Below are 23920 nucleotides of genomic sequence, written 5' to 3' on the forward strand. Positions count from 1 at the left end.
CATATTCTTAGCTTGATATGTGTTAAAATGTCAAATATTAATGTTAGCGCCATCTAGCCGAGCGTCCCCCAAATGTGTAACGCCATCTAGGCCACCGTACCTTTTTCTATATGGTCCTGAGCTACATTTTTTTTCTTAGACTGTAGTTGTCTATACGGAGTTACATATGTCTTTGATTTTACATACAAATGAAATTGGTTTACTGTAGGTAATACCTATCACTTTTTTTTTTAAGTAGAAATTTATGTGACGGTTACATAATGAATGGCATTATAACACGAGTGTGGGTTTTATGAAATGAGCGAAGTGTATTATATTTGCTTGCTTTTGAATCGCAGTGTCGTAAAAATTGTAAAGGTTGTAATGAAATGACATGTGTCGGTAAAACTTGAGAAGCTAAACTATATAGAATACACCGTGTTTTTATTGGATTCCGTTAACTTTAAGGGGTGATTCTTGACATCAAATACAATTAATTTCTCTAAGAAACTAGCGTCTTAACTCATGCGGTTATCGAGTTATTAAACAAATAAAGATAATGACTGAACACGTGTGTGACAGCCTTTACCAATTCCTAATGTTATTTGTTTCAACATGTGCCGTCAATCACTTGACACTAACTTGAGAGTTATTCTTAAGGGTCTCTAATAAATTAATTTATTATGTATGAAAATGATGTGTTTTTTTTCATCATTTTCATACATAATAAATATAACTAAAACTGATATACAGGGTGGTTTCTGATAATGAACCTAAACGACGTGTCGAACTAACGGAATACAAAAAAAAAACACGGCGTAGAGATTTTTTTTATGTTTATTAAAATTGGTTGAGTATGATTTAAGTTTAAAAATTCCTTTGACTCGGTTCTATTTTTGGTTTTTCATTCTGTATATTTATAAAGTATACTTTGAAATTTAAATTAAAAAGACATTGAATGTTTTAATGATCCTATAGTTAATATCTTAATTTAAGATTTAAAAGTTCCAGTCTAGGATTGTTGGTTTTAGTATTCGTTAAAATCTAAGGCACTGGCCCCTTCAGAAGCGAGTCAGCTATGAGTTATCGGCGACAGAAATGAACAAAAAATAGTCGCTCCCGTGGAAATGGGCCATTTTTTTCAAAGTTGTCTACCCCCCCCCCCCCCCCCCCCCTTTTTGTAACATGGGTATTTTTTACGCGTGTAATACTCAGAATCGCGAGGTCTTTCGATCCTGATAGGAAAAAAAAAAGTCCCAAGATTTCCATACATTTTTTCGAACTTTCCATTCCGTTACCGCCGTACAAAATGTATGAAAAAATGGTAACGGAATGGGAAAAAACGTTTTGACACTTTTTTCTCCTATTAGAATTGAAAGAACTCGCGATTCTGAGTGGAAAGCACATAACAATTTCCAAATCCAAAAAAAAAGTGGGGTGGACAACTTTGAAAAAAATGGCCCAAATAAGGGACGCGATGATAGCGCGGGCGAGTTATAGTTCGTCGCCGAGCGATGAACTAACTCGCTCACTCTCTCTATTATTTACACGGGAGTGACCATTTTTAACACGCTTTTATTAGGTCGTCGTGTATGTAACTAACTATGTAATGGAATCTAAGGTAGCTAATTTAACCATCTTCCAAGGATCGTAGCGTAATGAAAATTGGCAGCTGTATGTAGTTCTGATGACAATACAATAATATGGTACTGTTCAACTGATCTGATGATGGAGCCGGAAGATATGAACTGGAACTACATGATGGAACATCGTATCATAGCTGTTTTTGGGTTTCTTAGAAAAGTCTTATAGTGAACTTTGACCATGATTACGGTTCGGTTTCAAGGTCTGAGATGAAGCCGGAAAATAGACACATTTAATTTTGGCTTTTGCGTGCATATTTATAAAAGCCTGTTTTTCTAGTGTTTTTTAAAGTATACATTTTTTTGTTCGTTTCCTTGTTTTTGGTGGGACCAGTGCCTGAAGCTAAGGTTTTACTAAGCACCAAACTTGCTAGATTATTGTGAATACGTGAATTTTTAATATAATATTATTAGTGCAATAATGTCTAGTTCACTATATAATGTAATTATTGCTTGTAAGTTAAGATTTTTATTTAGTAGAAAGGGTGGAAACTATTTGTTTTAAACGAATTACAGTTTGGCGAAAAAGAGTAGACCATGATAGTGGCGCCACCGTCTTTGCAAACCGTTTCGCATGTGGCAACATTTGAGTCACTTTGCTATGACAAAAAAAAAAGTTGCATTTCTACTCTTTTTTTTGCCAAGCTGTATCTTATTATTGAGAATAATATGTGATGTAAAAGTTCTATATTAAAATATTTTTTGCCCAGATATTATTATAAAAATATATCTGATTGAGAATGCAAATTGGCATTATTAATATTAATTGTATTGATTTAAGATTTTGAAGTCACACTGCAAGGCACTGTCAAGATTTTACGCAAATATTTCATCCAATACTCCTCTGAGTAGAGTCGGGCCAAACTAACTTTGCAAGGCATTTGCAATAGCAAATATGCTACTTTCCTACTAGACAAATCAGTTACTTTTTAAGGACTGTCAAAATGATTTGTAATATGGAATTAATATGATAACTAACTTTATGACGTCATCGTCGTCATCAATTTATTTATTTCTATCCCATTTATTAAATAGTAATTACGTTTAAAAATAACTACTGTCCATGTTTTTTTATTATAATTATTTGATGCTTTATTTAGTGCACAGCATAAAATATTTTATTGTAAGTATAGGAAAGTAGCCTATTGAGGCAGTGTATTGTTCCTCATCTTGGAATCTTGGGCTGGAGTGGTGTTGACAGTGTTCATTTTTAGGTTATACAAATACTTTGACCAGTTCCATGTGTTCAACTGAGACACTTAACTTATCGAGTACCTTATTGTTAAAATATTTCATAAGGCACAAAGAAAACAACGTTTCAAAAATGACTACATATCCTTGTAAGATCCGAGCATTTCAATTTGCGACATTTCAATATAATTTTTTTCACGATTTCAGCATTGCATTGGTCGCATAATAAAAGTTATTCATTATGACTTCAAAACTCACTATCACTATGTTGGTTCTTTTCATTTCACCCTGTGGCCGATTTCACAACTGTGACAATTCTCGCCCGACAGTGACACTTCGCTGTTTGTTGCCTGTTCAACAAGAAAAATATTGACGCTGAGTAATTGCGTTTTCACATTCTCCGTTCAGATTTTAAAGGCAAAAATCAAAGATGGCTTGTTTTTATTGAATTCCGTTAACTTTAAGGGAAGATTCTTTAGTTCAAATACAATCAATTTCTCTAAGAAACCTAGCGTCTTAACTCTTAGGGTTATCGTAAAAAAACTTAATTACTGAACACGTGTGTGGCATCCCTTACCACTTTCTAATGTTATTTGGTTTTGACATGTGCCGTCAAACAATTGACAATGACTTTAATGTTATGAATTATGATTAAGGTCCTCTCACACTAATTAATCCATTTATTATGTATGGAAACCAAAAAAATTTTTATTTTTTATTTAACAAAAAGCGATATACAGGGTGGTTCCTGGTGATGAACCTAACTGCGTGTCGAATTTAACGGAAAACAAAAAAACACGGTGTATATAGGATATCGGTCCTAAATTCGATCTAGGATCGGATAATGTAAAAATGCTGTAATAGTGTTACTAATTAACCCAGAAATAGGCACATAATAAAATTGGCAGTGTCAAGTGTCTGGCATACTACGCGGACGTCCGTCGTAAATCGACCGCGACCGCGACCGATCAGTGTGCACGGAACAAAACATCCAGCGAGCCAGATTTCGATCGGACGTCCATGCGCTCAAGGCCACGTCCACGTCCGTCGACCGATTGTTTGCACGGTTAAGTGTATATTCATTGTCCAGATCCCCGTCCGCGGTCGATCGACGACGGATGTCCGCGTAGTATGTTCCTAGCTTCAATGTCACTGTAGGTGTAAGCTGTGGTGTAGGTATTAAAAGATCTTTCGTGTCTCATTTAGCACAGATTTTTACCATTAAATATTGAATGTCAATTTGTGGATAGCGTAGTTCGAAGCTCTTGTACATATTTCTCTGTGACACGCTTCGGTTTTTATTGTTACAGTGTTCATATCCACTTTGAATAAAAAGATTTATTTGATGAGATTGTTTCTTTCCTACCTTTTCAACCAAACAAAACCAACCTTAACCAAAATAAATAAACTACAAATATATTTTATTAGATTTTGCCTGCGGCCTCGCTTGCGTTGAATTATATTCGAAAATTGCGGAATTCTACATACAAACTCCCGCCCCCCATTTTAGAGAAGTGGGGAGTTAGAAAAAGGAGCCTATGTCACTCTCCATCCCTTCAATTTCCACTTAAAAAAATCACCCCCGTCAATTCGTCGCTCCGTTTTGCTGTGAAAGACGGACAAACAAACAGACACACACACTTTCGGTTTCAGTTACATCTAAAATATATATAACCCACCACTTATTTATACTTTGTTAATATTAATAAGGGTTCATTTTGTGCCTTTTTCGTACGGAACCCTAAAAATACTGGTCAAACAAATCAAGAACATCAAGGTGACTGCAAGTTTGTGACCCTTTTCACATGCTTTTCACGCTCAAACTGTCAGACAATTAAAATCACCATTTATTACTTATACGCTCGTAATTAATCATTACCTTAATCTGACGCGCTTGAGCAATTATAAGAAATCCCCTCGTTCATTTGAAAAAAATCATCTCATAATATTCATAATGAGTATAGTATGAATTTTCTGAGATGAACTTTTCGCTTTAGCCGTAATCTGTTAAACAAAGGCCTTTGTGTCTATTGTTCACGGCGGCTAGCTCCCGTTTAAACGGCACGTGCTATAGTCTCAGTGTAGTTAAAAAGCAACTATCATGATAGTAATAAGGTTCAAATCCATAAAAAGCCCTTTCGGAGATAACACGTTTTGTCATCTTCAAAAAAAGTTACCTGCATACTGCAAACTGTTTAATAAATTTGAACCTTATTGCTATCATGATAGTTGCTTTTTAACTACACTGAGACTTTAGCACGTGCTGTGGAAACGGGAGCTAGCCGCCGTGAATAATAGAAACAAAGGCCTTTGTTTAACAGATTACGGCAAAAGCGAAACGTTCATCTCAGAAAATTCATACTATACAGTATACACCTAGTCAGTCACTAGAAAAGCCGTTCGTCACTAGAAAAATGCGCAATTTTTAAAAATGTAGGCGCGAATGTACCCAAACGCCTTTTAGATGGCCGACCGCTGATGGCCGGCAGCAGAGGTAGAGGCAAGCCCAAGCAGTAGACCTAGCATGTCGCCGCGAGATAGATGACACGTCTTCTTCCAACTATATTAATGACATAAGGACGGGTAGTCTATCTCGCGCGGCGACACGCTCTCGCCGCCATCATGTGCTAGGCCTACTGAGATGGTTGGACGGCGTATACCAGGACATCCGGACCCTAGGAGTGAAAAGTTGGAGAGGAAGGCCACAAGTAGATCGGACTGGAGATACCTGCTTGGCCACAGGCCCGCGGCTGTATTGACTCAGATGATGATGATGAGGCGCGAATGTGTATCTATACCTAGGCACTGGTCCCGCCAAAGATAAGTCGCCGAGCGATAACTATCGCTCGCTCTCTCTTTTACTTATTTGAGCGACTATCTTATGTTCCTTTCTATCGCTGATAGCTCATTCATCGCTTACTCGCGTTTGGTGGGACCAGTGCCATAGAAATTACAATTTATTTAGTGAACATCTAAGCTACATATTTTTTTAGTATGTTGCCGGGTTTTATTCGTAGTCGCTTGCCTTCACACAGCGAGAAAACGCAAGTATGTACTTTTGAATTTGCCAGCCAACAAAATTGCGTGTGTCCGAAAAATGAACCTATAACATAAATTTATTTTTCTACTTGTCGACTGTAATCTGTCAATTAGGACACCACAGACTAAACTATAAGTGCTAACTTTTCAGTGTTGGATACTCTATGGCAGTTCCGACTCAATTATAATAAGCTCATTATAGTTGACTTTAGTTAACTATAATAATTTCAAAAATAGAACTTCATACAATTTCTATACTAATTTGCGATATAGTCATACTTGTTATGGAGAATTTTTGGCCAAAAGCTGCACTTTTGGATGGAAGCAAGCCGCTTTGCATGGTGATATTGGTGATAGTAGACATCATAGTAAACGATTTTTTCCGAGGCTATCGAAATTTCATCCCTTAGGAAGCCGAGCGTAGCGAGGTGTTTTATGAAAATTAAAAAAATTCTATCTTTTTATTGTATCGTCCGATTTTGACAAAACATATCTCAAATGAAAGGTATTGATTTGTATAATTTAAAAAAAAAATACAAAGAAAAAAAATTTGAAACAAAAGTAAGAAAAAAATAAAAAAAGTAAATTTACGTCTCGCACTGAATAACTTCAAAGAATGACAGACAAAATGTACAATGTCGATATACGAGTTTTTTTTAATCGAAGACAGATAAATTTTTAGTTGAAAACTGAAGACCGCATCGAAATCAGATTAGTATTTTTTAAGATACAAGTTGCCAAAGTTGGGAAAGATCGCTTTATATGGCCACTTTGAAATTCCTTTGCCAGAAAGTCAGAAATAATATGTTTTTCTGACACAGAAAAATACATAGTAACAGTACACATCAAAATAAAATTAAAAATTCCGAGGATATTATAATTTCATCCCTTAGAACGACGAGCGTAGCGAGTCAGTTACGAAAACCGAAAAAAAATCTCATTTTTTTGTACGTCGTCCGATTTTGACAAAACATGTTTCATTTGAAAGGTATTGCTTTATGTAACTTAAAAAAAAATATTGAAAAAAATTGGAAAGAAAATGTAAGGGTTTTTAAAAAAAAACCTTAATTTTCGTATCACTCTGAATAACCGCAAAAAACGGTAGACACGGTGTATAATTTCGATATATGATTTTTTAAAATTAAAGACAAATAAATGCATGATTATAAACTAAAAACCGAATCGAAATCGAATCAGTAGTTTTTAAGATGCAAGTTGTCAAAGTTGGCTTAGTTTGTTTATATGGTCGCTTATAAATTCCTTAGCCAGAAAGTCAGAAACATTATATTTTTCTTACAGTTAAAAGTATGCATAGGTAATAGACATCATTATAAACATTTTTTTACAAGGATATAAAAATTTCATTCCTTAGAAACCCTTAGAAAGACGATCCAATAAAAAAAACTGCCTTTTTTTTGTTTTTCGTAACAGACATCGCTACGCTCGGCTTTCCAAGGGATGAATTTTTTATATCCTCGTAAAAAATTGTTTATTATGATGTCTATTACCTATGCATACTTTTAACTGTAAGAAAAATATAATGTTTCTGACTTTCTGGCTAAGGAATTTATAAGCGACCATATAAACAAACTAAGCCAACTTTGACAACTTGCATCTTAAAAACTACTGATTCGATTTCGATTCGGTTTTTAGTTTATAATCATGCATTTATTTGTTTTTAATTTAAAAAAATCATTTATCGAAATTATACACCGTGTCTACCGTTTTTTGCGGTTATTCAGAGTGATACGAAAATTAAGGTTTTTTTTTAAAAAATCTTACATTTTTTTTCCAATTTTTTTCAATATATTTTTTTAAGTTACATAAAGCAATTTACATGTTTTGAACATTAAACATGTTTTGTCAAAATCGGACGACGTACAAAATGACGACGTAAATACGACGTAAATGAGATTTTTTTTTCGGTTTTCGTAACCGACCTCGCTACGCTCGTCGTTCTAAGGGATGAAATTATAATATCCTCGGAATTTTTAATTTTATTTTGATGTGTACTGTTACTATGTATTTTTATGTGTCAGAAAAACATATTATTTCTGACTTTCAGGCAAAGGAATTTCAAAGTGGCCATATAAAGCGATCTTTCCCAACTTTGGCAACTTGTATCTTAAAAAATGCTAATCCGATTTCAATGAGGTCTTCAGTTTTCAACTACAAATTTATCTGTCTTCGATTAAAAAAAACTCGTATATCGACATTGTACATTTTGTCTGTCATTCTTTGAAGTTATTCAGTGCGAGACGTAAATTTACTTTTTTTAATTTTTTTCTTACTTTTCTTTCAAAATTTTTTTCTTTGTATTTTTTTTAATTACACAAATTAATACCTTTCATTTGAGATACGTTTTGTCAAAATCGGACTACACAATAAAAAGATAGAATTTTTTTAATTTTCATAAAACACCTCGCTACGCTCGGCTTCCTAAGGGATGAAATTTCGATATCCTCGGAAAAAATCGTTTACTATGTTGTCTACTATCACCATGCAAAGCGGCTTGCTTCCATCCAAAAGTGCAGCTTTTTTTTCATAACTAGTATGACTAATACCTGGCAAATTTTCCTGCATCTGAAACACATTTTTTTTATCTGTCGCGTTATCGGCCAATCAGAGACGGTTATTACAAACAATTGGCTGCTAGGTAATTCGATGTTGATACAACGGTGAACGACTCTATTAACATTAATTTTAACTTGCATGAATGATGATATTTCCGTCCATTGATGATGAAGATGATGACTCGTAGAAAAGTATTGTATACAATAGTGATATAATTAAACTTTTCACTCTCGTACCGTACTATTAGGCCGCTCAGCAAGCTTCGTGGCCTAAACATGGTACTCGACTGGAAAGCTTTGTATTATATCACGATTGTATAAAATACTATTATTTTACGTTGTTTTTTAAGTGGACAATTAACTGCCTTGAGAGTCATCTAGGACTCCAACACGCCAGTCGCCAGCGCTCCCATGACTTTTTTTATACTATGTCGGTGGCAAACAAGCATACGGTCTGCCTGATGGAAAGCGGTCACCGTTCACGACGCGGCGACTTTGCATTGATATGCTAACAGAGCTATATAACATGACTTTTTCCTTATATATTATCCTTACTCAGCGAAACTTTCCATGGCGACATCCTGACATCATATAATAAATAGTAGACAGTACATTTGAAATTTTGAAAATTTTACGCTAAGTAGTTTCGGAGATTAAGGGGGGATGGCCAAATATTGCCTATTTGTTTAAATTACTTAAATCAAAATTATTGAATGAGAATGCGTGAAGTTCATTTATAAACTTGAAACAAAATGTAATATAATACTTGCAAAGAAAAAGTGACCAAAGCCTCCAAGTGTACCGAGCTGGAATCGAACCAAAATCCTCCGTTTCCCGGACGGATGCTGATGAAACATAGTCAACTTTATTAGGTGTTTCAAAAACTATCAAAAATATAAGTCACCCACGGAACCTTCACAATGCATTACTGCATACTGCATCGGCGGCCTCCGAGCGTGCCAAAACCCGCTCAGTCGGTTGCCAACCCCGGACGAAGGTGCCGCGATCGCAAGCGGGCCGCTCCCAAACGCGTCCTTATGACCGTGTGTGTACCCTGTCAGTGCTTTTGGGATAATAATTTCTATAGGATATTAGGTGAGTAGAAAAAAAAAGAATTATTATTTACTAGCTTTTGCCCGCGGCTTCGCTCGTGTTAAATTCGAAAACTGCAAAATGCTCGATACAAACTTCCACCCCCCATTTTAGAAAAGGGGTAAGCAAGCGACAAAAAGTAGCCTATGTCACTCTCCATCCATTCAACTATCTCCACTTAAAAAATCACGTCAATTCTTCGCTCCGTTTTGCCGTGAAAGATGGACAAACAAACAGATACACAAAATTTCCCATTTATAATATTAATAATAGTAACAGTATATAGTATAGTATGGACAGACTAAACTGTCATGAGATGTATTTTTGAATTACCTAAAGGAAAATTGGAAAAAACCCCACCTCCGGCATTTGAACCTGCGAATAAGTTTTGCCGGAACAGTCGCTATGACCAACTTAGCCACGGATGCCTGTTGGATGCGTGTGTTTTCCGTGCCTTCCTTCAATGGATACGTCAAATTTTTTCAATTATTTTTCTTTAATTTAATATAAAGGTATTATCGCTCGCAGACGTTTCTGAAAGATACAAAATAAATGTTGTGAGACATATGTATTTAAATTTACTGTAGTTCCACATATCGACGACGAGTCTGTAGTTCGACGACCCGCCTGGCTCAGTCTGCTAATCCGCGGTCCTGGGTTCGAATCCCGGTAAAGGCATTTATTTGTGTGATGAGCACAGATATTTGTTCCTGAGTCATGGATGTTTTCTTTGTATATAAGTATGTATTTATCTATTTAAGTATGTATATCGTCGCTTAGCACCCATAGTACAAGCTTTGCTTAGTTTGGGGCTAAGTTGATCTGTATAAGGTGTCCCCAATTTGTTTTTTTTTTATAAGTCCAGATAGCGTATAAGCTCTTTCATCATTTCACCGTAGTTGGTGTTGATAGACCTAATGATCTCTGATCTACACGATCGTGTAGTTTTCGACGAAATTGGTAGTAGGTATGCGCGTGAGAGACAGCCTTTCAAACATTCCATAAAAAATATGGTTTTAATGTGATTTAACATTTTTTTCTACAGTTAGTTACATACTTAAATTAAACTATTTTATGTTTGTATGTCCGGTGTTCTTCAACTTTCTGATTTTCGTGTTTTAATAGTATTTAAGCAATAGTTTAAATTGCCCCGCTTAAATTGCGATGGAGGCTAATTTGACTATTTGGTAGTCTTAATTAACCCGCCATATTTTATATGAAAAGCAACAACACTATATAGTGATGTACTCGATTCTAGGTTTTGTATCGATATTAATGCCTCATTTAGTGATACTGGCTCTGGAAATGGGTATACTTTTATTTTATTGAGCGTCATTATGTATTATCGATTATTTTAAGCATTTATGTAGGCCCCATGTTGTTCTTGATTATGCACAGAGAATAAAGTTTGCGCGGGTACACGGTAATATGCACCTATAAACACCAGTATCGACAGATTTCTAATAGGCACGATTCCCATCACTACATCTTGCTTGCATAATAAAAATGAGTTTTTATTTAGGTTCCTTACGCTTTGCCAAACCACATGACATGATATCAGGTTTACCAGTGTAGGTTCACCGTAACGAAACTTATTATCAATAGTTGGAATTCCCCCTCGGCGGGATAATATTATAATTATAACTATTTCTTCCATCTCATATAAAAATCGCATTTGAAAGTATACGGAATCTATATTTTTGGATGAGAGTCAGAAAAAATAAAACCTAAATAACTAATCTACATGAAGGTCATGAAGGCAATCAATTGTCAGTAAAATTACCGTAGACAGTAGTTTTAGGCAGTCAAAGTTGTCCTTTATATTTTAGTAGTCGCAGTTATCCCGCTTGCCCTTACAGAAACAATAATATTAATAATTACGATATCCTTGCACGTAATCACCTAACAAACAACGCAAAAACATGCAATTGTCCTAAACTAAGCCGAGGGGAAACAATTAAGTACTTTTTCTACTCGTCGTCTGTAATCTGTCAAATAGGACACCACAGACTAAACTATAAGTGCTAACTTTTCAGTGTTGGATACTCTATGGCAGTTCCGACTCAACTATAATATCTCATTATAGTTGACTTTAGTTAACTGTAATAATTTCAAAATAGAACTTCATACAAGTTCTATACTAATTTGCGATACCTGGCCAATTTTTTTGCATCTGAAACACATTTTTTTTATCTGTCGCGTTATCGGCCAATCAGAGACGACTATTACAAACAATTGGTTGCTAGGTAATTCGATGTTGATACAACGGTGAACGACGCTATTAACATTAATTTTAACTTGAATCTTGAATGATGATATTTCCGTCCACTGATGATGAAGATGATGACTCGTAGAAAAAGTAGTAGTAGTAGTAGTAGTAGTAGTAACTCTTTATTGTACAAAAACACATTAAAAATAACATACATTGAGATGCGTACAAAGGCGAACTTATCCCATAGAGGGATTTCTTCCAGTTAACCTTTGAGTAAATGAGAGGAAAGAGTTAAAGAAGAAAAGAAGAATGAGAGAAAAGTATTGTATACAATAGTGATATAATTAAGCTTTTCACTCTCGTACCGTACTATTAGGCCACTCAGCAAGCTTCGTGGCCTAAACATGGTACTCGACTGAAAAGCTGTGTATTATATCACGATTGTATAAAATACTATTAGAAAAGATAATATCTTAAAAGATATCGTAGGAATACATACTAGAAAGAAACAGTGAAGCGAGCGCGAAATAGTATTTTCCCCTCACTAGCTCGGAAACACGTGTTTTATCCTTTAATACCAACGGGTAAAAACGATCTTTATCCACTGGTGGATAAAGTAATTTGACCTTGAATATAGTCAAATCTGCTTTAAAATTGTTAAATGTGGGTAAATCTAGTTATTAAAATGATTTACCACCTGTAGAACTACTGGAAGCAGTGATAAACGCGTTTTTTGTGTTGTACTTTCCTCGCTATAGTGAGGGGAAAAGTTTTGTGTTACACACGGGTGCAAATGTATTTTACTTCTCGTGTGTTGAAAAACTCGCCAAGCTCAGGATTATATTCTAGAACCACTCGCTTCGCTCGTGGTTCAACTATCCTTTCGCTAGCTCGTTTTTCAATTCCACTCTCGGCGTTAAAATACAACTTTGCCCCCTTGTATAACAAATAACTATTATGCAACAGGCGTTTAAAGGAGGTCAAAAAAGACGAGTGGCGTGGGTAGGGATTTGACGCGAAGCCGAAAATTGTTATTAAGACGCCACGAGTATTTTTTGACTCAGTTAAACACCGTTGCATACAATACTTTTTCTACGACCATGCACTTAGTTTTCTTGAATACCTTTCGTGAAATTCACACTGTTTCCTGTATTTTGACGCAAAGGTTTGCACTGTCAGCTCAGCTGCCTAAAGCCTTTCCGCGCACGCGCGCAGTATCGTTATAACAATGCGTTGCCATGGTTACAGAGCCAAACAATACGTTTTCAATACGTTTTCAGTTTTTTCGATACTGCGCGATGCATGCGAGGAAAGCCGGCGGACGCTGACTTTGAGGAATAAACTTTTATGTAGGGTTTTAAAGATCTATGCACGGCCCTGTAAATGACGAATAACAGTTCGGGAGTAGAAAATAGTATTTTATACAATCGTGATATAATACAAAGCTTTTCAGTCGAGTACCATGTTTAGAACGAAGCTTGCTGAGTGGCCTAATAGTACGGTACGAGAGTGAAAAGCTTAATTATATCACTATTGTATACAATACTTTTTCTACGAGTCATCATCTTCATCATCAATGGACGGAAATATCATCATTCATGCAAGTTAAAATTAATGTTAATAGAGTCGTTCACCGTTGTATCAACATCGAATTACCTAGCACCCAATTGTTTGTAATAACCGTCTCTGATTGGCCGATAACGCGACAGATAAAAAAAAATGTGTTTCAGATGCAGGAAAATTTGCCAAGTATCGCAAATTAGTATAGAAATTGTAAGAAGTTCTATTTTTGAAATTATTACAGTTAACTAAAGTTAACTATAATGAGCTTATTATAATTGAGTCGGAACTGCCATAGAGTATCCAACACTGAAAAGTTAGCACTTATAGTTTAGTCTGTGGTGTCCTAATTGACAGATTATAGTCGACAAGTAGAAAAAAAAAATCAGTTTTGCGTTCTCTAAGCATGTCGCGAAGGTGTACAGCTCCCAGAGCCACTAGTATAAGGCCTGCGTGCACTCTCATATTGGGCGTGCGGCGTGCATGTCAAACAGTTGAAGCTCATACGTGTCCTGAGTCGACGCTACATAGGGTGGACGCACGCTCGTCCGCCCCGCCGCACGCGCCGCCGAACCGAACGCTCCCAGCGTCCACTCAGGCCTTACACAAACAGCTGTTCATAAAGCCAAGCCGTAAATACATGATAGTTTAATTCATTCGCCTTTTCCTGACGTCATCAGTTGACAACCGCCGCCCGGCAAGGCGCCAACATTCCTCCCCTCTAGGTTTTCCCACTTTAGCAGCGAAGGGGTTAGCGACATAGCAACGTAAAGTTATTAAACCATACAAATACCTATACATATATATATAGAAAAAAAAACCCGGTCAAGTGCGAGTCGGACTCGCTCACTGAGGAGTTCCGTACAAACTTTCAATAGTTGAATCATCAAAATTGACTAAATGGTCTCATACTCAATTATTCTAAGTCAAATATAATGTTATTTTCCGGTCGAAAGGTACAACCACCATCATGCATGACTAATTTTCCGATGCCCATGTGTGAACAGAGTAAGTTTTTAGGGTTCCTGATAGACAACACTCTGAATTGGAAGTGCCATGTTGACAATCTTTGTGATCGATTGGGTGGTGCGTCGTTCGCGTTGAGAAAGCTGAAGCCTCTTATCTCCGCAGAAGCCTTAAAGCAGGTGTACTTTGCGCATTTCCACTCTATCATGGCATACGGATCACTGCTCTGGGGAAACTCATCAGATACAATAAGAGTACTTATAATGCAGAAACGCGCAATACGTATACTTGCTGGTGTAAGAGACAGGCACCCATGCAGAGCTCTTTATTTCTCAACGTATAATGACGCACTACTCACAATATATGTTTGATATACTGTTATTTGTTAAGCAAAATATATCTCAATTTGCTCGCGTTGCCTGTCCGGGCAAACAGCTTCGAGCTACAGGCCGTCTGAGAACAGTCCCCCGTCGCATGGCACTTTCAAAAAAGAACCCGCGTGTCATCGGCCTACTTACTTCGAACACTTACCTGCCGATCTTAGGAATGAGCCATGTGACGAAGCATTTAAGCGCAAATTGAGAAACCTTTTGTTAGATAACCCTCTGTACTCTGTAAATGAGTACATGGAATTGAATTTGTGATAGCATGCATTTGATTACACTGACTTCGGATTTTATTTCATTTGTTAATTTTATTGTGCTTTGTGTATTTCATTTCTTATTTTACTTCATTTGTTAATTTTATTGTGCTTTGTGTATTTCTCTTTGTAAATGACGACGATCCTTATTGGGAGAAACTATTCATTTTATTATTTTCAATTCATAATGTAATTTTTGACGATCATGATGAGAAGATAAACATAACTTTGGCATGTAACAAATTTATAGTGTAATTTTTATCATGAAATAAAGAAATCTAATCTAATCTAATCTAATCCCTGAAGACTCAATTTCCCACATAACAAGTAATATTTTTTTAATATACAATTTTATTGTTAGACAAAGTCCAAACAAAATCACGACTTACGACATGTCGCAAGGACGCTCCTGAACCGACCTCATTATATCAAGAAAAACGCGATGTAGGAAATGAGCATTCAACGTACAGCGACATCTATCGGCAAATTGAATGATTGATTATTGCGTGAACCGATTTTAACCATTTTGCCTCTATTTGAAAGCAGGTAATTTCATTGTTATTTTGTTAAAAAATACAGGTACAATAAACAATTGAAAATGTAAATCTGAAAGGTTTTTTAGAAATAAGAAATAGTTATTTGTTATACAAGGGGCAAAGTTGTATTTTAAAGCCGAGTGTGGAATTGAAAAACGAGCAAGCGAAAGGATTCTATAGTTGAACCACGAGCGAAGCGAGTGGTTCGAGAATAGAATCCTGAACTTGCGAGTTTTGTAACACACGAGAAGTAATAGTTATTTATTATACAAGGGGCAAAGATGTATTTTAACGCCGAGTGTGGAATTGAAAAACGAGCAAGTGAAAGTATTCTATAGTTGAACCATGAGCGAAGCGAGTGGTTTGAAAATAGAATCCAGAACTTGCAAGTTTTTTAACACGAGAAGTAAAATACATTTTCACCACACCAACTGTTAAAGGCTTACTTTGCTATTCGAAAACAGATAGCAAAATTGCATTGTATCCACAAGAGTGCAAAGTAATTTCATACAAATTTTAACTTGATGTCTTAAGCAGGCTGGTAGAATTTACCTACAAATGATAAAAAAAAACATTTATTTCAGACTCAGGGTCCATAGATGGTTAGTAGAACATTACAACTCTAAAGAACTAATATTAGTGTTAGTAAGACATTTACCTAATGCTAAGACAAATGCAAATGCAAATGATGATTTTGAATCATAAATAATGAATAAATTGATGGATTTGATTTTATTTGATGTTTTATAGTTAGTATTTTGTTCGTGTTGGTGTGGTGAAAAATTTTGTGTTTCACTCGGTGGCAAAGTTTGTTTAACCTTCGTGTCTTGAAACCCTCGTAACGCTCAAGATTCCATTTTTTGAACCACTCGCTACGCTCGCGGTTCAATTGGAATCTTCATATTGGAATCTTTCGCTTGCTCGGGTATCAATATTGGCACGTGCGGTTAAACAACAACTATTTGTTTTACAAGGGGGCAACCCCTTGTAAAACAAATAACTATTGCATCCGAGTGTAATACAAAACTTTTCCCCTCACTATAGCGAGGAAACTACAACGCAAAAAAAAAAACATTCAGTCGAATTGAGAACCTCCTTCTTTTTTGAAGTCGGTTAAAAATGCGTTTATCACTGCTTCCAGTAGTTCCACAGGTGGTAAATCATCTTTATTACTATTAGATTCACCTACTTTTATCAATTATAAAGCACTAGTGGATAAAATGCGTTTTTACCCGCTGGTATTAAAGGACAAAACACGTGTTTCCGAGCTAGTGAGTTCATTATAATAGCCATGTTTGGTGAAATTTTCATAAATTTATGTTGGTAAACTTCGGAGATAAGGGGGAGGGGGGGTACTTTTTTACGCCTTCCTTCATAATTGTTTTGTTTTCACAACAAAAAAAATTATAAAAAATAGTTTTAATATGTACAATTTGAGCTCTTTGCGCCCCTTTCATATTGGCCATTTTGTATAGTTAATATTAATAAATAAATAAAATAATTCTTTAATTTTGTAGAGGTTAACAATGTTCATAACTATTCCAAATTTCAAGTTGATAGCATTAGTAGTTCTCGAAATATTTAGAAATGTGACAGACGGACAGAGGCGCACCATAAGGGTTCCTTTTGTACCTTTGGTACGGAACCCTAAAAAGACAGTACCTACACGTTTCTAATGGGTCGGCAACGCGCATGTGACACCCCTTGAGTTACAGGCGTCCATAGGTTAAATTACGTTGACCGCTTTCCATCAGGCAGACCGTATGCTTGTTTGCCACCGACGTATGTAGTTTAAAAAAAAACATCCATGACTCAGGAACAAAATGTCTGCCCATCACACAAGTAAATGCCCTTACCGGGATTCGAACGCAGGATCGCGGCTTAGCATTCGGGATAAATACGCGCTAGGTAAAATACCTAATACTACGTAAAATACTACGTAAAAATACTTTGGTGCTTACATTGCATGTTTTTAAAAGCTAGTTGAAATATTAGTGGAACAGTTTGATTTTTTCGTAGCACAGGACTCCGTAGCTAACGTCTACGACGTAGACTCTCGTAGCACTCAAAGCATTAGAAGGAGCATAGATGTAGAACTTTACTTTGTGGTCAAGTACAGTCGAGTCCATAATATATGTACATTGTGTTTTAGACCAACTGCTATTTAGACGAGATGCGAAACAGACCAGCTGCGACTTAGTGCGTTTTCACATTATCCGATCCGATATCGGATGTCGGACCGATATCCCATACATTACAGGCGCCATCTTGAATTTTTCCTTTGAAATCCTTCCGATATCCGATATCGGATCGGATAATGTGAAAACGCACTTAGACGAGCCGCTCCTTAGACGAGTTGCGTTGTAGACCCCATGATCCTAACCCCATTTCTTCACCTTAAGTGCGTTTTCACATTATCCGATCCGATATCGGATGTCGGACCGATATCCCATACATTATATGCGCCATCTTGGATTTTTTCTATTGAAATCCTTCCGACATCCGATATCGGATCGGATAATGTGAAAAAGCACTAACTCGTTGCAAAAATGTACAAATAAAAAGAACCGTTCATACTTAGCGTAGTGACTTTTGAGGTCATAATCGCTCTACGTCGAGGTCGCTGTGACGTCATCGCCCAAATCAATCGTTTAATTTTATTTTTCTACTCGTCGACTGTAATCTGTCAATTAGGATACCACAGACTAAACTATAAGTGCTAACTTTTCAGTGTTGGATACTCTATGGCAGTTCCAACTCAACTATAATAATCTCATTATAGTTGACTTTAGTTAACTGTAATAATTTCAAAAATAGAACTTCATACAATTTCTATACTAATTTGCGATACCTGGCAAATTTTTCTGCATCAGAAACACATTTTTTTTATCTGTCGCGTTATCGGCCAATCAGAGACGGTTATTATTATTACAAACAATTGGTTGCTAGGTAATTCGATGTTGATACAACGGTGAACGACGCTATTAACATTAATTTTAACTTGCATGAATGATGATATTTCCGTCCATTGATGATGAAGATGATGACTCGTAGAAAAAGTATTGTAGTACAATAGTGATATAATTAAGCTTTTCACTCTCGTACCGTACTATTAGGCAGCAAGCTTCGTGGCCTAAACATGGTACTCGACTGAAAAGCTTTGTATTATATCACGATTGTATAAAATACTTTATTTTATTGTTCTCTCTATTATTATTGTTCTCTTTTTTTCTCTCTTTTATTATTACCAAGTTACGTGACGCGTTGGTTTTGCTGTAATGTCATCTAAACAAGTGCTTACTAATAAACAAATAATGAAGAACTTTTATTATGGGACTAATGCTGAAAATTTGTCAGTTTCATAAAAATGAGTGGCATCATGACAGCCAAATATTTTTTTTGAGACTTCGTTCTCAATAATAGTTGTTCATTATGTGACGCAAATGGTCAGGAAATGATGATCAAATCATTACAGTCTGTTATAAAACATGTATAAAAACCAACCTTGAGAATTTAAGGAAAGTTAGTGTTTTCCAAAAAACCTTATAGCAAAAAAATGGCCGACGGGCCGAACTAGGTAATATGCAGACATTAAACGTCGATACGAACTCTACATTATCCCGAAGTTTTATCCTTGAGAAAATGAGGAAGAACTGGCGGCTTTGAGCTCTTAGTCCATAGCGCGACAAATCCGAACGTGTCCGAGATATACTACGGCTATTATAATAAACAATTTTATTATGCATCTGTATAGTACCGATGGCTGTGTATTAAATAGGCGTGTGACGAACAGCCGATCCTCCCCCCCCGCCGTCTTCACGATGGCGTCGTCTGGTCGCACTTCGAGATTTACGACTAAATGAAGTGTCGGGACACGGGAACTAGCTAAGTGGAGCATATAAACGGGCCGAATCAACCTTTTGACCGAGAGTTTGAGTGTCTTTGGCGTACAGATTAGTGCGAAAGGGGTTTCCTTAGGAAACGTTCGTACTTGGTATTTGTCATGCTAGTTCAGTCGATGTCAGTACATCTTGTACTGAGACTGACTGAAATAGCATGACACGTTCGTACGTTTCCGTAGCAATTCGAAGGCAAATCTTTTCGCCCTACATCTGTACTATTTTTCATGTAATTTCGAAACTTCAAAGCGCTTAGCCGGTTTTTAGTACATATGTATGATGATTCATACATTTTTTGTCAAAATCATCTCAGTTCAAAAATATATATAATGAAAACTAATAATACATGTGTCATTAGTATTAAAACAAAACAGAATAAAAATTAACCTAGAACGAAGTACAAAACTAAAACTAATACTTACCTAAAAATAAAAACAACACACATAAGTGGTGGAAAATTTCGCTGACTTGGTTGAAGTCTTGGTGGCTCAGTTGGCAGAGCGCTGGAGTATCGATCCAGAGGCCGTGAGTTCAAGTCTCACCCAAGGCAGACATTTTCCACTTTTAAATTTATTCTAAGCCTAATGGCATCGATTGCAGACGTTTCTGCTAATCAGAAGTTAAAACACACATATGTACTAAAAACCGGCTAAAAGCGTGTCGGGCCACGCTCAGTGTAGGTTTCCGTAGTTTTCCGTATTTTTCTCAAAAACTACTGAACCTATCAATTTTTAAATAATTATCCTAGAAAGTCTTTATAAAGTTCTACACTGAGAGGCATTGTGAATTTAACAAGTTCGACTTGTTGCGGTTTATCCGTTTGAATCAGCCAAACGTATGTTTAAAACAATATGTGTCAGGTTGTTTTTATAAAATCGACTTGTTGATTCAAATATATTGCCGATTCAAATGACAAGTAGCTTATTGTTTGAACCAAAGAGCACGTAGGAGCTATTTTAACCAAAAAACTTGTTGAACGAACATGAAAACTTGTTGTATTTTTTCTCAGTGTACTTTTGTGATTTTTTTCATATTTTTAAACATTTGATTCAAAAGTTAGAGGGGGGATGTAATTTTCTTTCCTTTTTTAGGAGCGATTATTTCCGAGCTCATATAACCCGGCAACCTTCAAATCAAGAGTGAACAGGCATCTTCTGGGCGAGCTCACTCCATCGTAGGCTACGTCTTTGCCTTTCGGCTAGTCTGTGGTCAAGAGTAAGCCCATTTATAATAATAAAAAATAAAAAATTATATTATTGAAAAACGATTTTAGTAAACCTCCGACAATATATCACACGTTGGGGTCGGAATGAAAAAAAAAAATCTGTAAGAATGTCCTATAATATTTATTTATTTATTTATCTGTTTAGCGTCTATACACGAATGAGTTACATCATTTCCATTATTTTATTTCTACAAGTACTTCCTTAACTAAATAATTGAATAAGGTACAGCGGGACAAATCTCGACTGGGGGGCAATTATAACTTATCCATTTTTTCCATTATTACACAATGATGTTGAGTTCTACATGTATCCACTGAACACGCCTATGAATATAACCGGTGGACACACTATTTAATAATGCTAACATTATTGTAAAATATGAAAAAATGGACCAGTTACATTTGCCATCCAGTCGAGATTTGCCCCGCTGTACCTCCACCCTAGAAAAGGTTGTCCATCCATGAACTTCGGTAGCTGCTTACCAGCCTAGTCGTGTGCTTTCCAACCGCTGTACAAAAATACCGTAAACGAAGCTTCTTCCTTACGTAATCCACGTGACTCGAACGTGAACGTGTTACATGTTACGTAACAATGCACCTGACACAACGTATCAATGGACATATTGAACACTTCCTACTGCACGTCGGCTTTACGAAAATAAACTCCCAACGTCAAGTCATAAGAGCGGACGCGACTGCAGTTAAGATTTAAAGAAATATAGTCTGAAACCTAAAAGAGTTTGAGAGAGAACGTATGTTGAGTTGCAAAATGAACTCTGTTACATTATTTTAAGATTCAAATTGTAATGTAAAATGTACACAAAATTAGGTATTTTATTGCCGGGTCATGGTACCTACTACTACCTAGCCAACGTCACAATGGCTGACGCTCGTGAGCTATCGTAGCTAGCCCACTCTATCACTCTTCCGTATTGGCGCGACCATAATAGGATGTCAATGAACTGTCAAATACTAAAAGTGAGACCAAAATTGGATTCTCAACCTTATTGGGCTTACTATGAAACAAATAAGGAAATTATAGGTACTTGTATGACTACGAGAATTATTTCCTGTTCTAACATTTTTATCGAAATCACCCACTGCAACCTCTACATAATTATATCTTTTTAAGTACGCTGAAAATTCCATTTATTAAACACTAGCGGCCACGGTCGGTGCAATAATGGCCACGTTTTCTCATCTGCTGTAGTCTTGCACCTCGTGAGATGTTCATACGCGATAAGCTTCTTTCGCACACTTCAGCTGTTTTTGCAGCATAGAAAAAAAGAGTAGTAGCCACATGCAAAATGGTTGGTCATAGACGGTGGCGCCTCGGTATTCTTTTTTGCCAAGCTTCTAAGCATTAGCGAGACGCTAGGTCTGTGGGCGCGTTAGATGTTATCGTAAGACGACAGTGACGTTGGCTAGGCACTAGTAATAATATAAGGTTGATTGTCGAATGTCTAATTACAAGAATAGCGTCTGGCAGTTGGTCTTGGCTAATGACAATGTACCATTATAGCTCGCGATGCAGACTGGGCCCTTGATCTAGATCGCGTGATGTCTGGATTCATTAATAACTTGACAAATTAACTAGCATACAGGTATGTGTTGATGGTTCTTCCTGTTTTCTTTTTTTAAAACTTAATACACAAAACAAAGGAAGGCTTAGCACATCAAGTGTATGTTTTCTGTAGTATTTGACTTAAGAAATCAATATTTATGCTTGCGGGGATTAAAAGTGCGTGATGACTGCGTATTCTTAACCCCCGACGCAAAAACGAAGGGGTGTTATAAGTTTGACGTGTCTGTCTGTGTGTATGTCTGTCTGTCTGTCTGTCTGTTTGTCTGTCTGTCTGTGTGTGTGTCTGGTGGGATCGTAGCTCTCGAACGGATAAACCGATTTTGATCTAGTTTTTTTTTGTCTGAAAGCTGAGTTAGTCGGGAGTGTTCTTAGCCATGTTTCATGAAAAATCGGTTCACTTAGGTCGCTGTTGGGGTTTTTTTCAAAATTTTAATTTTGTGGTTAGGTTATTAATTAAAGATGTGTGTATGTTTGTTTTAAATTATGAACTCCGAAAACGGTGTTGGCCATTGAGTGACGTCACATAATTTAAATTAACTATGGAAATTAGAGGTACTAATCTATTTCTCCATAGAAGCAACCTCTATTATTAAAATTCATAGTCGTTGCTCGGCTGATATTCTATAGATTAATATGGCTGATGTTGTTTTTGCCGGATCACGCAAAGTAAAGTAAAGTGAAGTTTATTACAGTACATGACATGACAATAGGCAATTACAATTAACATGACGAAAATAAGCACGCAGTACTCTAATAATATGAACGCAAAGACTTACAAAGGTTCCTACTTCCTACACTAGGCAGAGCCTGTCCAGGGCCCTATTTCTCGAAACTATTACTTTGGCTAGCATATTAGTTATTAGCTACTAGGTATGGATATATATATATCGTTGTCTGAGTACAAGCCTTCTTGAGAATCTTGAGCTTACCGTGGCATGTGTAAGAATGTTCTATAATATAAAATAATATAATTATAATATAGTACAATAAAACAAAGGCTTTCACTAAAATATATTGTGAGTGTGTTTAGTAAAACATCCAACTTTGTCGGTTACCATTAAGGCGAGATTTACTTGTATTGTTATATGAATAAACTGACAAAGCGGCTTTATAGCAATCGACAAAGTGACAATGACAACCACATATTCTGGAGTGAAGCGACTGTAAATATATCAATATCTTCCAAAAGTAAGTAAAGTAGGTACTACTTTAAGACCATGTGATTAATCACAGGAATTACGTAACCCGCTGTGCCCATGACATCCATAACGACTTGACACCCTTCTCCCTATCTTTTGATTTTTAAAATGGCCACCATACTGGTAATACAAGTTTTGGACAGTCAGCATCATAGCGTTTCAAATAACGCTTCTGAAGTAACTGCCAGCTATGTAACTGCTAAACAAAAAGACATAATGTGTCTATACTCGTTCACTGGTGGCATATCAGTGGCGTGGCGTGAAAATGTTCGTTGATAAAACTGATATAAAAAAAAACCCAAGAATCCGTGAACCTTCTCCTTAGTTAAGTTATTGTTGTTGATTTGTCCTAGGGGCACCCTATAGGTGCATAGGGCCTCCACAAGATCCTTCCACGCCTTTCTATCTTGAGCCACCGGTTTGGCCTCGTTCCAGCTCAGTCCGAACTCCTGGAGCTCATTCTCTACGCTCCGCCTCCAGGTGTCTACGGGGTAAGCAGGGTCGCTTTTCCTCCTTGAGGTATGTATACCTAAGTTGTGAAGAGGAATAAATAAAAGAGACGCTAAGGATTTATTGACTGG

The sequence above is a fragment of the Leguminivora glycinivorella genome, chromosome 18, assembly GCF_023078275.1.
Source record: "Leguminivora glycinivorella isolate SPB_JAAS2020 chromosome 18, LegGlyc_1.1, whole genome shotgun sequence".
In the NCBI taxonomy this organism is placed as follows: domain Eukaryota; kingdom Metazoa; phylum Arthropoda; class Insecta; order Lepidoptera; family Tortricidae; genus Leguminivora; species Leguminivora glycinivorella.